Source organism: Arachis stenosperma, chromosome 9 (assembly GCF_014773155.1).
Source record: "Arachis stenosperma cultivar V10309 chromosome 9, arast.V10309.gnm1.PFL2, whole genome shotgun sequence".
NCBI lineage: Eukaryota > Viridiplantae > Streptophyta > Magnoliopsida > Fabales > Fabaceae > Arachis > Arachis stenosperma.
Window position 1 is genome coordinate 72,971,151 of NC_080385.1, and position 20,191 is coordinate 72,991,341.

At 39.3% G+C, this 20,191-nt stretch overlaps 2 non-coding genes across 2 annotated transcripts; both read right to left on the reverse strand.

Moving 5' to 3' along the window:
* Positions 1-15,084: 15,084 nt before the first annotated feature.
* On the reverse strand, positions 15,085-15,188 carry LOC130953616 (small nucleolar RNA R71). Its single transcript, XR_009075779.1, has one exon. It is a non-coding gene; the product is annotated as a small nucleolar RNA R71 (small nucleolar RNA).
* A 4,629-nt stretch (positions 15,189-19,817) lies between these two features.
* Positions 19,818-19,921, reverse strand: LOC130952357 (small nucleolar RNA R71). Its single transcript, XR_009074537.1, has one exon. It is a non-coding gene; the product is annotated as a small nucleolar RNA R71 (small nucleolar RNA).
* Between the last annotated feature and the right edge of the window lie 270 nt (positions 19,922-20,191).

A 20,191-nucleotide genomic window follows, 5' to 3' on the forward strand; every position in this document is an offset into this window, starting at 1 on the left:
GAATGGCTGTTAGTGTGAGTGGTGCAATGTATCAAACAGTTAGTGGGTTAGTGAACTAAATTGTAGATTACAAGGGAAACAGATGAAGAAGAACAAAAACGGAAACGAAATAGCTAAACTGGATGTAAATGACTAAAATGAAATAATCAAAACAAAGAAAATTGCTCAATCTAGTTATCCTCTAAATTAATTATTGTCGATACAAAATCAATCCCCGGCAACGGCACCATAAACTTGATGCAAGAAAACTTTGTCTCTCAACAAATTTCCCTTCGGCAAGTATATTGAATTATCGTCAAGTAAAAACTCACAATAGAGTGAGGTCGAATCCCACAGGGATTGATTGGTCAAGCAACTTTAATTGGAGGAATGTTCTAGTTGAGCTAAGTGGAAGTTGAGTTGGTAATTACAGAAAATTAAATGGCGGCAAAGCAAATGACAGAAAATGTAAATGCTGAAAATAAATGGCAGAAATGAAATTGCAGAAAGTAAATTACAGAATCTTAAATAGGAATTTGGGGAGATGAACATAAAAGTAAATGGTAGAAGGTAAAGAAATAGGTAAGATCAGAAATGGGGGATTCATTGGGCTTAGGAGATGTTGCATTCTCCGGATCAAGTTCATTCTCATCTCTTCCTCAATCAATGCATTCATTGATCTCCTTGGCAATCTTAAGTGATTGGATCCCAATTCCTTGGCAACCAATCTCTCTAAGCTTGAACAATTACCCAATTCCTTGATTTAATTGCTCATGAGAAGAGATGAAGTATGGTCACTGATTATACCACATGTATTTTCAAATCAAAGTGTTGGTAGGATTACATGTCACTATATCCATCCAAACCCCAATTTGGTCCAACATGAGAAAGCAATTCTAGCATGATCTCCTCATCCCTTTTCCAAAGCATAGAGGAGATCCATTTATGGAGAGTTTCTCTTCCATGACAACTAACCAATTGATTTAAGATCAAAAGCTTTCTAGTAAATCAAGAGAAAAAAAAGAGGAAGAAGAATGAAAACTATAATTGATCCATCAAATTACAACAGAGCTCCCTAACCCAATAAAAAGGGGTTTAGTTGTTCATAGCTTTGAAAATGGAAGATAATAGAGAAGAGTGCATTCTGAAAGTAAACTAGAATTTGCAGGAAAAGTAAATATACAGAATGTAGTTCCCAATAATGACAAGCCTCCTTCTAGTTCAAAACTACTTCCTATATATACTACTCTTATGATCTTCTAGTTATCTCTTCAAGTCTTGGATATGGGCCCTTGATCTTTAGTTGAAGCAGTTACAGTCTTTAGTGGACTCAGCTTTGCTTGCAGAAAGAATGTGTGTCAGGCATGGTAGGACGTTAGTTAGGACGTTAGTGGCGTTAATGTTAGGCGTAAACTTGGGTTCGAAAGCGTTAGTGACGATAACTTTGTCACTAACGTTACAAACCAATTCATCCATGTTAACTTCAACTTTAGTGGTACTAATGTGACCTCTAATGTAGCCTCTTGTCCCTTCGCAAATGTTATTATCACTCTCTTTTACCAATAACGCTGCTCATTGTCCCTCTTTCCCATGTTAATGATCCACGTTAGTGTAACTAACGTGGTCCTTAACGTGGGCATGCCAAAGTTCGAGAGCGTTAGTGACACTTACCTTTGTCACTAACGCTTCGAAACACCCTTTCTTCCCACGTTAGTGCTTCACGTTAATGGCATTAACGTGACCACTAACGTGGGTGTGCTTGCCATCTCCAACGTTAATGACAAAGGTGAGTGTTATTAACGTTAGCCTATCATCCCTTGCTCCACGTTACCTTTCACGTTAGGGGTCTTATCTTGACCACTAATGTAGGCAATCTTGGCCTGATCCAGCATTAGTGACAAAGGTGAGTGTCACTAACGTTGGTGATCTCTTCTTTACTCCACATTAGAGTTCACGTTAATTGGATTAATGTGACTCTTAACGTGGCTATGTGTGGCCTTTTGGAACGTTAGTGGTGTTTACTTTTACCGTTAACGTTGGAGCTTCCCTTTTCTTCCACGTTAGTTCCCACGTTAATGTAACTAACGTGGCAACTAACGTGGGTTATGATGGCTTTCGAAGGCGTTATTGATGATAACTTTTCCACTAACGCTGCAAGCTTGCTCCTATTCCACGTTAGTGGTTACGTTAGTGAGGCTAATGTGGCGGCTAATGTGGCTCTTCTTTGCTTCCTTTGTCCTGAAATCAAACAAACGGGTTGCATCAAAGCTCTGTTCCAAGTTATGAGATCATGCATCATCCATTTTATCTTTCAATTCCTGCATAATTCTCATGAAATCATGTAAAGTTCACAATGTTTGCTTGAATCAAGATGTAAGTGTATTTTTACCCAAAAACTTGCTTATTTACTAAGAAAATACATGAAACTACCCTAAAATAGTAAAGAAAAGGTCAGTGAAACTAGCCAAGATGCCCTGGTATCACGCCTCTGACGCCACCCGTTGTAAAGCCTTCCTGACTACTTTCACAAAGGCGGCCATAAAGTTGTTTGATAACTTGCCACCCAGGTCAATAACCAGCTCCGACGACCTTGCTAGAAAGTTCTTAACCATATTCTCTATTTAAAAGGGTAAAACTAAGCATGCTCTAAGCTTGTTGGGAATTAAGCAAGAAGTCGGTGAGACTCTTCGTGACTATTTGGAAAGATTCATTAAGGCCTGCCTAGAAATTCAAAATCTACCCATTGAAGCTGTGATCACGGGCCTAGTCAATGTCTTAAAGAGGGACTATTCTCCCAGTCAATATCCAAACGATACCCAACTTCTTTGAATAAAGTTCAAGAAAGGGCAGAGAAATACATCAACATGGAGAAAAATTTCCGACTCGCGAAACCCTTTTTGCGAACAAACCTGCCCTACTAATCTCGGGAAAAGAAAAATGAGCCCAAAAAAAGAGAGGATCAGACCACGAAAAAACCTATAAAGTACCATAACTAGACTCCTTTAAGGGTCTCTCTGGTGGATGTATACAGAGAAATATGCCAAACGGAGAAGCTTCCACCCCCACATCCAATTAAACACAAGAAGGCTGGAAGTCAGGCAGAATATTGCAAGTATCATAAGTTGTACGAACATTCCAACAATGAATGTTATGACTTGAAGAATGTCATAGAAAAGATGGCCAGAAAAGATCGACTTCAAGATACCTAGCCGACAAATCAGACGATCCGAGGAAAAGAAGACAGGATGAAGAAGGAGGATGACTAGAATGCTCTCCTCACACCCCAGAGTGACACATACACATGATCAATAGTGGGTTTGTAGGAGGAGGAATATCAAAATCCTCACGAAAAAGACATCTCAAGAAAGTATATCAAGTCGGGAAAGATGATGCGTGAGCATCTTATATCCTTTTTCTAGTCATTTTTATATTGTTTTTAGTTAGATTTTAATTACTTTTACTTGATTTTAGTGCAAAAATCACATTTGCTTTTACTTGATTTTTATATTTTTTTAGTTAGACTTTAATTACCTTTAATTTTACTTTTTACAGTTTGGAGAAGCTTGGAGCAAGAAAGAAAAATGCTGGCAGCACCCTCGCTGGGAGTTAAACGCCAACCTAGTGTTCAACGCCAGCAAGGGGCCACAAGACCAGAAGCGCACTTCCCTCCTTAGGCTTTCAATGAGCCAAACTGGCGATGAATGCCAGAAAGCAGCCTGAATCACATTCTACTGGGCCTCCAAGTGGATTTAGCACCTCTTAGTCTTATTTTATATTCTTTTTGTAATATTTATTTAAAAATAATATCTTTTTAGGTTTAACATTTATTATCAGGTTAGTATTTAAAGGAGAAGATCATTTAGGTTTAGGATCTTCTTCCTTTCACACATTTCCAGAATCTTGTTTTCTTTGTAAGTTATGAGCAAGTAAACCTCTTGGTTATGGTTAGGAGCTTTGTTTATTTCTATGGATTAAGATTATTCTTCTACTATTTTAATATATGTTTGATTCAATTCTAAGGTGTGTTTTCGTTATTAATCTTATGAAACTGGATGGAATGGGAGTATGACCATTTTTCTACATGAGTTCTTGTGATTCTCGGGAGAGTTATCTCGCTTGAACTACAGCTTGAGAACACACCTCCTAGATGGCTAATCTACAACCTGATGGGGATAAAAAACATCTATTCAGTCTAGAGCTGGAGTAATTAGGGCCTTTGTGGTATAAACTAGCTTTTTGCACTTCACCCTAATCCGAATTGAATGACCACAGGAGTGGCATTTGATGAGGATCTGAGGAGATTAAATCACTAAGGGATTAGGGTCTAATCACTTATAGTTTGCCATATAATGAATCATTCATTGTTAAAATAGTTAGAAAGAAGTTTTAATCCGGAAAGATAAACTTCTCCGAGACCTTAACTGTTTTCTTATATTGTTTTTACACCAAACATTTAATTGCTTTCTTTATTATTTTGTTTTATGCGTTTTCAACAACAACCATCTTTTATTGTTTGCCTGACGAAGTCCAACAGGATAACTATTGCTTGCTCAGTCTGACAATCCTCGTGGGATCAACCATCACTCAGCTGAGGTTTTACCTGGATGACCCGGTGCACTTGCCGGTTAAGTTGTGTGACTTCTAAGTTGTTCACTTACCAAGTTTTTGGCGCCGTTGTCGGGGATTGATTGTGATTGACAACTACTGGTTGTCTTGTTGCTTAAATTAGGCATTTTTACTAGTTTTTATTTAATTATTTTTCTTTTTAATTTTTGGTTCATATCTAGTTTATTTTTCTTAATTTTCAATTTTTATCTTATTTAACTTTCCCTTTATTTTTAAATTTTGTTCTAGTTATCTTATTTTTATTTAATTTCAGATTTTAGGTTTGGTGTCATTTTAGGTTTTGTCTTTTCCTTTTCGAAAATTTTTGAGTTATTTTAATTTATTTTCGAAATTCTCTTTAGCTTATGTGTCCATCTTTGTTTTCAAAATATTTTAGTTAATTGCCTACTTTATTTTATTTTATTTTATTTATTTTTATATCTCACTGGAAGTTCTCTATACTCTGACATAGAAACTCTCACTTTTTTCTTTGTTTCTTGTTGTTTATGAGCAGGAACAGTGACAATGAACCCCTTCTTGATTTTGATCTTGAGCCTGAGTGGACCTTAAGGCAGCATTTGCAACAAACTAAAGCTTATAAAGCCAGAGAAAATCTCACGAAAACTTTTGAGAAGGAAGCTAAAGAAACTGTTCATACCCTGGGTCGAGCTGTCCGAGCCGGGATGTTCAGTAGCAAAGCAACCAACCTCTTTAGGTCAAGCGGACCGACTTCTTTATAAAGAACTCGGCCAAATCGATAGGAAAACCCAAAGAAGGGCCTAACTCAAGGAATATGACCCCGATCCAAAGGCAGCCCAAGCCTATAGAGATAAGGGCGGTTCCATGGAAGATAAGCTGACCTCGACAAAAGATAAGATAAGATAAGATAACTAACTTATCTTATCCAAAGAAGGTCACATCTCACCATTATAAATACACTGGAGCACCCAGGTATAACTCTTACTCTGATTCTACTCAATACATGCTTAATACCCTTGCTAACTTAAGCATCAAAGTCCCTTGCAGTTACCCCCCACCCTCTGGGGACGAAGGATCAGCACTACCACCAAGTCCAACAAGTCAGACACAACCGCTCCAACTACACAGAAGATCTCGTATGAGATCGACCTCCAGTTTTAGGTAACCATCGGAACATTGGCGCCGTTGCCGGGTACCTGGAAGTCATCCCATCACCATGGCGGACGACCATGACAACGACCACAACTCAGATCTAGAGGATAGAACGCCGCACAAAAATGCAGACACTACACCAAAGGATACTCCTCAACTTAACAACAAAAAGGATTCTCCAAACGCGGGAGCTATAGAGGCGCTTCAAGATCAATTAAAGCAACTCGAGAAAGAAGCCCAACATCAACGCGAAAAAGAAGAGGATCTACATCAGGAGATAAGGCGACGCTGGGAATTAGAAGATAAGCTTCTAAAACTCGAAGCCGATCTCAAAACCAAAGCTACTCGATCCACTCCGGAGGATATCTCTCGCAAGGATCAAGATCCATTCACCAGGGAAATCATGAAGATCAAAATCCCAAACGACTTCAAACTTCCGGATATGACTCTGTACGACGGCACTTCAGACCCCAACCATCACCTCAGCAATTTCAGAAGTAGAATGTACCTTACTGACGCCTCGGATGGAGTTCACTGCAAAGCCTTTCCAACAACTCTTACCAAGACAACCATTAGATGGTTTGACAGCCTACCTCCAAAGTCCATCTCGAGCTTCGACGACCTGGCCAAAAAGTTCCAGGCCAGATTTTCCATACAAAAAGATAAGGCTAAACACGCCCCCAGCCTACTAGGAATCAAGCAAGGAGATCGAGAAAGTCTTCGTAACTACATGGAAAGATTCAACAAAACATGCATGAACATACAAAGTCTACCAACAGAAGCTGCCATTATGGGCCTCATAAATGGCCTACGAGAAGGACCTTTTAGCCAATCTATATCTAAGAAATACCCTGCATCCCTGGACGAAGTACAAGAACGGGCGCAGAAGTACATCAATGTGGAGGAGAATTCACGACTTGGGGAAGCCTCGAGGTTCGGTTCTGCATACCGAGACAAAGATAAAGAATCCAAGAAAAAGGAAGATCGCTCCGGGGAGAAAATAAAAAATATCATAACTACACCCCTCTTAGGGTATCCTTAGTAGATGTTTACAAAGAAGTCTGCCATATGGAAAAAATACCCCCAGCTCGACCACTCAAAGGCAAAAGAGGAGGAGGAAATTGGAACAAATACTGTGAGTATCATCGAGTCCGAGGCCATTCCACCAATGAATGCTTCGACTTGAAAAATGTCATAGAAAAATTAGTAAAAGAAGAAAAACTAGATTGGTTTTTGGCCAACCGGGATGAAGAGCCAAGAAAAAGAAGAAGGGATGAAGATGTCAGACGGTTTGAGCGATCACCTCGCACACCGAAAAAACACGTCCACATGATACACGGCGGATTTGCGTGAGGAGGAATCTTCAAATCATCCCACAAGCGACACCTCAAAGAAGTATACCATGTCGAAGGAAAGGAGGAGGCGCCAGACATCCCAGCAATTACGTTTACCAAAGAAGATGCATCCGGAATCATCTCAGGACACGACGACCCTATGATCATCACTATCATACTGGCAAACGCCAACCTCCACCGTACATTAATTGACCAAGGAAGCTTCGCCGACATCTTATTCAAAACTGCCTTCGACAAGCTGGCTTAGAAAAAAAAGAGCTAAGAGCATACCCGAACAGCCTGTTCGGACTTGGGGATACCCCAGTACAACCACTAGGATACGTATTGTTACATACAACCTTCGGAAAGGGGAACCAATCCAGAACACTCAAGATAGACTACATCGTGGTCAACGTAAGCTCAGCCTACAATGCCTTAATAGGTCGGACAACGTTAAACTAACTCGGCACAATAGTTTCAACTCCACATCTATGTATGAAAGGATGGCGCGTCATTGTTATAATAAAAGTCTAAACCTCAGAGGCGAAGGAGAAGAGTTCCACACAATCGAACTTGTTGGAGTTCAGAGACAAGAAGAACTCCGACCATATCCCGAAGGTGAAGTAGAGAAAGTTCAGATCGGAGACACATCAGATAAGACAACTAATATTGGCACAATCCTGAAAGGAGATGCAAAGGAATCACTCATACAGTTCCTACGAGATAATGTTGATCTCTTCGCATGGAAAGCCACCGACATGCCAGGCATAGATCCCGAACTAATGAGCCACAAGTTGGCAGTATATCCGGGATCCCAGCCGGTACAACAAAGGCAAAGAAAACTCAGACCAGAACGGTCTCAGGCTGTGGCAGAACAGGTGCAAGCACTGCTAGAGGCAAGATTCATAAGGGAAGTTAAGTACCCACTATGGCTAGCAAACGTCGTCTTAGTGAAAAAGTCAAATGGGAAGTGGCGAATGTGCACCGACTACATCGACCTCAACAAAGCCTGCCCAAAAGATCCTTATCCACTCCCAAGCATCGACGCTTTAGTAGATGCCTCATCGGGATATAAGTATCTCTCATTTATGGATGCATACTCGGGATACAACCAGATCCCAATGTATCCACCGGATCAAGAAAACACCTCGTTTCTAACACCCAAAGCAAACTATTGCTACATCGTAATGCCTTTCGGCCTTAAGAACGCAGGAGCTACTTATCAAAGGCTAATGAATAAGGTCTTCTCAGACCACATCAGAAAAATCATGGAGGTCTATGTAGATGACATGTTGATAAAGACACAAAGTGAAGAGACATTACTGACCGACTTGGTTCAAGTGTTCCACACCATACGGAAGCATGGCATGCGACTTAACCCGGCCAAATGCACCTTCGCAGTGGAAGCAGGTAAGTTCTTGGGCTTTATGCTCACACAAAGAGGAATCGAGGCAAATCCAGATAAATGCCAGGCCATACTCAACATGAAGAGCCCAACCTGCGTCAAAGAGGTACAACAACTCAATGGGAGATTGGCGGCCTTGTCCAGATTCCTAGCAGGGTCAGCGATAAGATCCCTCCCTTTCTACGCTACTTTAAGGAAGGGAAAAAACTTCGAGTGGACAACGGAATGCGAGCAAGCCTTCCGAGACATCAAAGAATTCTTGGGACGACCACCTATCCTATCTCGACCACGAGAAGGAGAACCACTCATATTATACCTCGCAGTAGGAAGTCGGGCAATAGCCTCAGCACTAATTAGAGAAGACGAGGGTGGGCAACAACCCGTCTACTTCATTAGTAAAGCACTGCAGGGGTCAGAGCTGAACTACCAAAAAATAGAGAAGTTTGCCTACGCTCTCATACTAACATCCCGACGACTTTGCCCGTACTTCCAAGCTCATACCATTAAGGTTCAGACTAACCAGCCCATGAAGGGGATATTGCAGAAAACAGATCTAGTAGGAAGAATCCTACAATGGGCAATCGAATTGTCTGAGTTCGGCCTCCAATACGAGGCGCGGACAGCCATTAAGTCACAATACCTAGCCGACTTCATTGCAGAATTCACAGACACCCCGGATATCCCCATAGAGTGGAATATATACGTGGACGGTTCCTCGAATAAAACCGGAAGCGGTGCAGGTGTGATAATCGAAAGTAACCAAGGAACCCAACTTGAGCTTTCCCTCAAATTCGGATTCCCGGCCTCGAACAACCAGGCGGAATATGAAGCGTTATTAGCTAGTTTGAAGCTGGCTAGGGAGGTTGGAGCTAAAAAACTCAACATATACAGCGATTCACAAGTCGTTACCTCACAAATAACAGGGAGGTACCAAGCCAAAGACCCTACCATGAAAAAATATTTGGATAAAACCAAGGAACAACGCAGACAACTCTGGGAATATAGGATCTACTACATACCCCACGAGCAAAACGCCCGAGCTGACGCACTCTCAAAACTAGCCAGCACCAAACTAGGGGGCAACAATAGAAGCCTCATCCAGGAAATATTGCAGAACCCGTCAATATCGGAATAAGAAAAAGTCCTAGCCATAACAGGTCGGGATCAAGGATGGATGACCCTCATAATTAACTACCTCAAAACAGAAGCGCTCCCTACAGATGAAAAGGAGGCAAAGAGGTTAAAAAAGGAGGCACAGTACTACACTATCATAAACAACACCCTATACAAAAGAGGGATCTCAGTACCATTGTTAAAATGCGTACCGACCTCCAATACAAAGGGAGTCTTGGAGGAAGTACACAGCGACATTTGCGGCAATCATCTCGGAGCGCAAGCTCTCACCAAAAAGGTACTCCGGGCGGAATTCTATTGGCCAACTCTATGAAAGGAAGCTACAGAATTTGTAAAGACATGTCCATCATGTCAGAAGCATGCCAATTTTCACATCGCCCCGCCGAAAAAGCTCATCAGTGTGAGCTCACCCTGGCCATTTGCAAAGTGGGGACTCGATCTTCTATGACCCTTTCCCCAGGGATCGGGACAAGTCAAATTCCTCATAGTAGGGGTAGACTATTTCACAAAATGGATCGAGGCAGAACCCCTAGCCAACGCCACTGCTCAAAGAAGCCGGAAATTCCTATTTAGGAACATCATTACGAGGTTCGGGGTCCCATACTCCATCACCACAGACAATGGCACCCAATTCACAGATGCAGGCTTCAGAAAACTAGTGGCCGACTTGAATATAAAACACCAGTTCACCTCCGTCGAACATCCCCAAGCCAATGGACAAGTCGAAGTAGCCAACAAAGTCATATTGGCCGGGCTGAAACGGAGACTGCAAGAAGCAAAGGGAGCTTGTGCCGAGGAACTTCCACAAGTCCTATGGGCGTATCGAACAACCCCCATTCTACTACGAACAAATCACCATTTCGATTAGCATACGAAGTGGAGGCAATAATTCCAATAGAAGTCGTGGAAGGGTCTCCCCGAGTAGTCCACTATAATGAACAAACCAACTCTCAACTTCAAAGAGAAGAGCTCGACCTACTTCCGGAAATCCAAGAAAGAGCTCGGATCAGAGAAGAAGGACTAAAGCGAAGAATGGCTTCCAGGTATAATCAAAAGGTATTGCCAAGAGGTTTCGCTGAGAATGATCTCATCTTAATCCGAAATGATATTGGAACAACTCGACCCGGAGAAGGAATGCTGGCAGCCAACTGGAAAGGACCCTACCGAGTCAAAGAAGTACTTGGGAAGGGCTACTACAGACTGTACGAACTCGAGGGACGAGAACTCCCTAGATCATGGCATGCCTGTAACCTAAGAAGGTACTATAGCTAGGAAAGGTCAAGATCTCATCACAAGATGCACTCTTTTTCCTGAAAAGGTTTTTTAATGAGGGATCAAGACTGAGATTTAATCCGACTTAAGGGTACGAAAAAGTCCCGCATGTATATATTTGCACTTTCTTTGAATAAAATACGTTTCAGATATTCTACAAATTCCTAAGACGCATTAATCTGAAGCATTCATCGTCCGATTATAAAGCAACAGATCGACAGAAAGTGAAGAACAGATTCACTGTACGATCTCGATAGGAATGATCGTCCGACAAAGGTGAAAACGCGATTCACCTAAAGGACGATCAAACCAGGACAGAAACCACCATCTACAAATTGGCAAAGATGAACACAGAATAATGCAAGAAGTTATCGAAGGTGATCTGATGAGCGGATAATTTATACGCTTTTTGGCATTGTTTTTAGGTAGTTTTTAGTAAGTTTAAGCTACTTTTAGGGATGTTTTAATTAGTTTTTATGTTAAATTCACATTTCTGGACTTTACTATGAGTTTGTGTGTTTTTCTGTAATTTCAGGTAATTTCTGGCTAAAATTGAGGGACTTGAGCAAAACTCTGAAAAAGGCTGACAAAAGGACTGCTGATGCTGTTGGAATCTGACCTCCCTTCACTAGAAATGGATTTTCTGGAGCTACAGAACTCCAAATGGCGCGCTCTCAACGGAGTTGGAAAGTAGACATCCATAGCTTTCCAGCAATATATAATAGTTCATACTTTATTCGGAAATTGACGACGTAACTTGGCGTTGAACGCCAAGTACATGCTGCTGTCTAGAGTTAAACGCCAGAAAAACGTCATGATCCGGAGTTAAACGCCCAAAACACGTCATAACTTGGAGTTCAACTCCAAGAAAAGCCTCAGCTCGTGGATAGATCAAACTCAGCCCAAGCATACACCAAGTGGGCCCCGAAAGTGGATTTATGCATCAATTACTTACTCATGTAAACCCTAGTAGCTAGTCTAGTATAAATAGGATGATTTACTATTGTATTAGACATCTTTTGATAGTTTAATCTCTTGACTGTTTAGCCTTTGATTATTCGATCTCTTGATCACTCAGGGGGCTGGCCATTCGGCCATGCCTGAACCTTTTACTTATGTATTTTCAACGGTGGAGTTTCTGCACACCATAGATTAAGGGTGTGGAGCTCTGCTGTACCTCAAGTTTCAATACAATTACTATTACTTTTTATTCAATTCTCTCTTATTCTTATTCCAAGATATACGTTGCACAACACTTTGATGAATGTGATGATCCGTGACACCCATCATCATTCTCACCTATGAACGCGCGTGATTGACAACCACTTCCGTTCTACCTTAGGCCGGGCGCATATCTCTTAGATTCCCCAACAGAATCTTCGTGGTATAAGCTAGATAGATGGCGGCATTCATGAGGATCTGGAAAGTCTAACCTTGTCTGTGGTATTCCGAGTAGGATCCTGGGAATCCGGAAAGTCTAACCTTGTCTGTGGTATTCCGAGTAGGATTCCGGTATTGAATGACTGTGACGAGCTTCAAACTCCTGAAGGCTGGGCGTGATGACAAACGCAAAAGAATCAATGGATTCTATTCCAACCTGATTGAGAACCGACAGATGATTAGCCGTGCTGTGACAGAGCATTTGGACCATTTTCACTGAGAGGATGGGATGTAGCTATCAACCAAGGGTGATGCCTCCAGACGATTAGCCGTGCAGTGACAGCGCATAGGACCATTTTCCCGAGAGGATTAAAAGTAGCCATTGATGATAGTGATGCCCTACATACAGCTTGTCATGGAAAGGAGTAAGAAGGATTGAAGGAAGAGCGAGTAGTGAAGCAGAGTTTCAAGAGGAACGCAGCATCTCCATACCCCTATCTAAAATTCCCACTATTGATTTACCAAAGTATTTCTATCCTTTTTATTTTCTTTTTATTATTAATTTTCGAAACCATAAACCAATTTAATCTGCCTAACTGAGATTTACAAGGTGACCATAGCTTGCTTCATACCAACAATCTCTGTGGGATCGACCCTTACTCACGTAAGGTTTATTACTTGGACAACCCAGTACACTTGCTGGTTAGTTGAACGGAGTTGTGAATTCAAATAGAGCCAATTATTAAATTTCATACAAGTACAAAGACAATAGATCACAATTTCATCCACCAAGTTTTTGGCGCCGTTGCCGGGGATTGTTCGAGTATGGACAACTGACGGTTCATCATGTTGCTCAGATTAGGTGATTTTCTTTTCAAAAATCTTTTTCAAAATTTTTCTTTTATTTTTCATTTTTTTCTAACATTATTTCCGAAAAAAAAATTAATAAAAATACAAAAAAATTAGAAAATCATAAAAACTAAAAATATTTTGTGTTTCTTGTTTGAGTCTTGAGTCAATTTTTAAGTTTGGTGTTAATTGCATGCCTTTAAAAATTTTTCTTGCATTTTTCGAAAATTCCATGCATTCATAGTGTTCTTCATGATCTTCAAGTTGTTCTTGATAAGTCCTCTTGTTTGATCTTGATGTTTTCATGTTTTGTGTTGTTTGTTGTTTTTCATATGCATCTTTTGTTTGTTAGAATCCATGCATTAAAGATTTCTAAGTTTGGTGTCTTGCATGTTTTCTTTGCATAAAAAATTTTTCAAAATTATGTTCTTGATGTTCATCATGATCTTCAAGGTGTTCTTGGTGTTCATCTTGACATTCATAGCATTCTTGCATGCATTCATTGTTTTGATCTAAAAATTTCATGCGTTGAGTATTTTTGTTGTTTTTCTCTCTCATAATAAAAAAAATTCAAAAATAAAAAATATCTTTTCCTTATTTCCCTCCAAATTTTCGAAATTTTGGGTTGACTTGGTCAAAAATTTTTAAAAATTAGTTGTTTCTTACAAGTCAAGTCAAAATTTCAATTTTAAAAATCTTATCTTTTCAAAATCTTTTTCAAAAATCATATCTCTTCTATTTTTTTTATTTTTGAAAATTCTAAAAAATTATTTTTCAAAATCTTTGTCTTATCTTTTATACCATATTTTCGAAAATATGCTAACAATTAATGTGATTGATTCAAAAATTTGAAGTTTGTTACTTTCTTATTAAGAAAGGTTCAATCTTTAAATTCTAGAATCTTATCTTGTAGTTTCTTGTTAGTTAAGTCATTTTAAAAAATTAAATCTTTTTATCTCTCATCTTATCTTTTTCAAAATTCTATCTTTTTCAAAATTTGATTTCAAAATATCTTATCTAACTTCTTATCTTCTTATCTTTTTAAAATTTGATTTCAAATCTTTTTCAATCAACTAACTAACTTTTTGTTTGTTTCTTATCTTTTTCAAAACCACCTAACTACTTTTCCCTCTCTAATTTTCGAAAATATCTCATTCCTTTTTCAAAAATTTCTTTTTTATTAATTAATTGTTTTAAATTTTAATTTTAATTACATCTTATCTCTAATTTTCGAAAATACTAACCCCTTTTTCAAAATTATTTTCGAAATTTCCCTTCTCTTTTCTTATTCTATTTAATTATTTATTTACTAACACTTCTGTTCACCTCTCTTCATCCAAAAATCCGAATCCATCCTTCTTCACTCTTCTACCCCCTTTCTTCTTCTACTACTAACATAAAGGAATCTCTATATTGTGACATAGAGGATTCCTCTTCTTTTCTTGTTTTCTTCTCTTTCATATGAGCAGGAACAGGGAAAAAGGCACTCTTGTTGAAATTGATCCAGAACCTGAAAGGACTCTAAAGAGGAAATTAAGAGAAGCTAAATTAAATTATTCTAAGGGTAACCTTTCAGAAATTTTCGAACAAGAGAAGGAGATGGCAGCCGAAAATAATAATAATGCAAGGAGAATGCTTGGTGACTTCACAAAGCCAATGTCCAAATTTGATGGAAGAAGCATCTCCATTCCTGCCATTGGAGCCAACAACTTTGAGCTGAAACCTCAGCTAGTTGCCTGAATGCAACAAAACTGCAAGTTTTATGGACTTCCATATGAAGATCCTTATCAGTTTTTAACTGAGTTCTTGCAGATCTGTGAGACTGTAAAGACGAATGGAGTTGATCCTGAAGTCTACAAACTCATGCTTTTCCCTTTTGCTGTAAGAGACAGAGCTAGAATATGGTTGGATTCACAACCCAAGGATAGCCTGGACTCATGGGATAAGCTGGTCACTGCCTTCTTAGATAAATTCTTTCCTCCTCAAAAGCTGAGCAAGCTGAGAGTGGATGTTCAAACCTTCAAACAAAAAGATGGTGAATCCCTCTATGAAGCATGGGAAAGATACAAGCAGTTGACCAAAAGATGTCCATCTGACATGTTTTCAGAATGGACCATATTAGATATATTCTATTATGGTCTTTCTGAATTTTCGAAAATGTCATTGGACCATTCTGCAGGACGATCTATTCACCTAAGGAAAACGCCTGAAGAGGCTCAAGAACTCATTGATATGGTTGCAAACAACCAATTCATGTACACTTCTGAGAGGAATTCCGTGAATAATGGGATACCTTAAAAGAAAGGAGTTCTTGAAATTGATGCTCTGAATGCCATATTGGCTCAGAACAAAGTGTTGACTCAACAGGTCAACATGATCTCTCAAAATCTGAATGGATGGCAACATGCATCCAACATGCATCCAAAAGAAGGAAGCAAGCGAAAAAAAAAAAGAAGAAGAAACCGAAAAAAAAAAGAAAAAAAAAGAAAAGGGAGAAAAAGAAAGAAATAAAGTTGTGATCCAAGGCAATAAGAGTGTGCTTAAGAACCCTGGACACCTCTAGTTGGGGACTCTAGCAAAGCTGAGTCACAATCTAAAAAGGTTCACCCAATTATGTGTCTGTGGCATGTATGTATCCGGTGGTAATACTGGAAGACAGAGTGCTTTGGGCCACGGCCAAGACTCAATAAGTAGCTGTGTTCAAGAATCATCATACTTAACTAGGAGAATCAATAACACTATCTGGATTCTGAGTTCCTAAAGAAGCCAATCATTCTGAATTCCAAAGGATAAAGTGAGATGCCAAAACTATTCAGAGGCAAAAAGCTAAAAGCCCCGCTCATCTAATTAATACTGATCTTCATAGATGTTTTTGGAGTTCATTGCATATTCTCTTTTTTTTTATCCTATTTGATCTTCAGTTGCTTGGGGACAAGCAACAATTTAAGTTTGGTGTTGTGATGAGCGGATAATTTATACACTTTTTGGCATTGTTTTTAGTATGTTTTTAGTATGATCTAGTTAGTTTTTAGTATATTTTTATTAGTTTTTAGTTAAAATTCACTTTTCTGGACTTTACTATGAGTTTGTGTGTTTTTCTGTGATTTCAGGTATTTTCTGGCTGAAATTGAGGGACCTGAGCAAAAATCTGATCCAGAGACTGAAAAGGACTGCAGATGCTGTTGGATTCTGACCTCCTTGCACTCGAAGTGGATTTTCTGGAGCTACAGAAGCCCAATTGGCGCGCTCTCAACGGCGTTGGAACGTAGACATCCTGGGCTTTCCAGCAATATATAATAGTTCATACTTTGCCCAAGATTTGATGGCCCAAACCGGAGTTCAAAGTCACCTCAAGAAAAACTAGCGTTAAACGCCGGAACTGGCACCTAATTGGGAGTTAAACGCCCAAACTGGCATAAAAGCTGGCGTTTAACTCCAAGGAGAGTCTCTACACGAAAATGCTTCATTTGCTCAGCCCAAGCACACACCAAGTGGGCCCGGAAGTGGATTTTTATGTCATTTACTCACCTTTGTACACCTTAGGCTACTAGTTTTCTATAAGTAGGACCTTTTACTATTGTATTAGACATCTAGAGATCGGGGTAGCTATCTTTGAGTTTTATGCTATCTTAGATCATTTGGGAGGCTGGCCATTCGGCCATGCCTAGACCCTGTTCTTATGTATTTTCAACGGTGGAGTTTCTACACACCATAGATTAAGGTGTGGAGCTCTGCTGTACCTCGAGTATTAATGCAATTACTATTGTTCTTCTATTCAATTCCGCTTGTTCTTTATCCAAGATATTCATTTGCACCCAAGAACATGATGAATGTGATGATTATGTGACGCTCATCATCATTCTCACTCATGAACAAAGTGACTGACAACCACTCTTGTTCTACAAGCAAACGAGGCTCTAGTGAATATCTCTTGGATTCTTTAACCGGAATCTTCGTGGTATAGGCGAGAACTGATGGCGACATTCAAGAGAATCCGGAAGGTCTAAACCTTGTCTGTGGTATTCTGAGTAGGATTCAATGATTGAATGACTGTGACGTGCTTCAAACTCCTAGCAGGCGGGGCGTTAGTGACAGACACAAAAGAATCAATGGATTTTATTCCGGCCTGACCGAGAACCGACAGCTGAATTCCACGTGCCGTGACAGGTCATATGCAATCGTTTTCACTGAGAGGATGGGAGGTAGCCATTGACAACGGTGAAACCCTACACAAGCTTGCCATGGAAAGGAATAAGAAAGATTGGATGAGGACAGTAGGAAAGCAGAGAGACGGAAGGGAAAGCATCTTCATGCGCTTATCTGAAGTTCCTACCAATGAATTACATAAGTATCTCTATCTTCATCTTTTATGTTATTTTCGTTTATCACCATATCCATTTGAGTCTGCCTGACTAAGATTTACAAGATGACCATAGCTTGCTTCATACCAACAATCTCCGTGGGATCGACCCTTACTCACGTAAGGTATTACTTGGACGACCCAGTGCACTTGCTGGTTAGTTGTGCGAAGTTGTAGTGATCACAATTTCGCGCACCAAGTTTTTGGCGCCGTTGCCGGGGATTGTTTGTGTATGGACAACTGACGGTTCATCTTGTTGCTTAGATTAGGTATTTATTTTATTTTATTTTTTTCGAAATTCTTGAAGGTGAATTCTAGAGTTTCATGATGATTTGTTGAAATCTGGCTGGCTGAGAAGCCATGTCTAATCTTATTGGACCGAGGTTTCAACTTATCATCATAGAAGCTTGTTGATTTTTTATCAATCTTGCTTTTGGAGCAGTGATCTGCTAAGGCTTGGCTGGCCTTTGGCCATGTCTAGTGTTTTGGACCGAAGCTTTCTTTGAAAGCTTGGCTGGCTGTGAAGCCATGTCTAATTCCTGGACCGGAGTCTTAGACTAGCATTGCACTGATTCCTGGAATTCTCATTAAGAATTTTGATGTCTTTTTTTCAACTTAATTTTCGAAAATCACAAAAAAAAAAATTTTCACAAAATCATAAAAAACCAAAAATATTTGATGTTTCTTGTTTGAGTCTAGTGTCTCATCTTTAGTTTGGTGTCAATTGCATGCATTCATTCATGTGTCTTAAGGATCTTCAAGTAATTCTTGATGATTTCTTACTCTGATCTTTGAATTCTTTTGACTTGAGTGTTTATGCGTCTCATATAGTGTCAGTAGTATACAAACTGCTAAGTTTGGTGTCTTGCATGCATTGTTATTTGATTCTTGTTGCATTTTGATTATTAAAAATCCAAAAATATTTTTAATTTGTGTCTTTTCAAGTCAATAATACAAAGAATTGAAGATTCAGAACATACTGCAGAGGAATTACACAGAAAAAGCTGAGCATTCAAAAATGCCCAGTGAAGAAGACAGACTGGCGTTTAAACGCCAGCCAGGGTACCTGGTTGGGCGTTTAACGCCCAAAAAGGGTGCATTTTGGGCGTTAAACGCCAGAATGGATACCATTCTGGGCGTTTAACGCCAGGATGGTGCTAGGGGGAAGATTTTGTTTTCAAATCAATTTTTTTTAGTTTTTCAAAATCAAATCTTTTTCAAATCATATCTTTTCAATCAAATGTTTTCAAAATTAATTTCTTTCCTTTTTCAAAGATACTTACTAACAATTAATGATTTGATTGAACATCTCAAGTTTGTTACCTTTTCTGCTGAGAAAGGTTTAATGTTTGAATCATATCTTTTCTTGTTAGGCAAGTCATTAACTTTTAAAATCAAATCTTTTTAAAATTATTTTCAAAACATATCTTTTAAAATTGTTTTCAAATCAAATCTTTTCAATCATATCTTCTTAACCACATCTTTTTCAAAATAAGTTTTCAATCAGATCTTTTTAACTTCTAATTTCAAAATCTTTTTCAAAAATCACTTGATTTCTTTTCACTTTGAATTTTCGAAAATTATCAATCATTTTTTCAAAATGTTTTTGACATCTTTTTAATTAATTTTCGAAAATTCTCTTCCTTCCTCCCACATCCTTCTATTTATGGAGTACTACTCCTTCTTAATGCACAATTCGAACTCTATCTAATCAAGTTCGAATTTTCCTTCTTCTTTCTTCTATTTTTCTTTTCCTCTGACACCTCAAGGAATCTCTATACTGTGACATAGAGGATTCCATATTTTCTTGTTCTCTTCTCTCTCATATGAGCAGGAACAAAGACAAAGGCATTCTTGTTGAAGCTGACCCTGAACCTGAAAGGACCTTGAAGCGAAAGCTAAGAGAAGCTAAGGCACAACTCTCTGTAGAGGACCTAACCGAATTCTTCAAAGAAGAAGAAGACATGGCAGCCGAAAACAACAACAATGCCAACAATGCAAGGAAGGTGCTGGGTGACTTTACTGCACCTACTCCCAATTTCTATGGGAGAAGCATCTCTATCCCTGCCATTGGAGCAAACAACTTTGAGCTTAAGCCTCAATTAGTTTCTCTAATGCAACAGAATTGCAAGTTCTATGGACTTCCAATGGAAGATCCTCATCAGTTTTTAGCTGAGTTCTTGCAAATCTGTGACACAGTCAAGACTAATGGGGTTGACCCTGAGGTCTACAGACTGATGCTATTCCCTTTTGCTGTAAGAGACAGAGCTAGAATATGGTTGGACTCACAACCTAAAGATAGCCTGGACTCTTGGGAAAAGCTAGTCAATGCCTTCTTGGCAAAGTTCTTTCCACCTCAAAATGGAGTAAGCTTAGAGTGGAAGTCCAAACCTTCAGACAGAAGGATGGAGAATCCCTCTATGAAGCTTGGGAAAGATACAAACAATTGATCAGAAAATGTCCATCTGACATGCTTTCTGAATGGAGCATCATAGGTATTTTCTATGATGGTCTCTCTGAACTATCCAAGATGTCTTTGGATAGCTCTGCTGGAGGATCTCTTCATCTGAAGAAGACGCCTACAGAAGCTCAAGAGCTCATTGAAATGGTTGCAAATAACCAATTCATGTACACTTCTGAAAGGAATCCTGTGAACAATGGGACAAGTCAGAAGAAAGGAGTTCTTGAGATTGATGCTCTGAATGCCATACTGGCTCAGAACAAGATATTGACTCAACAAGT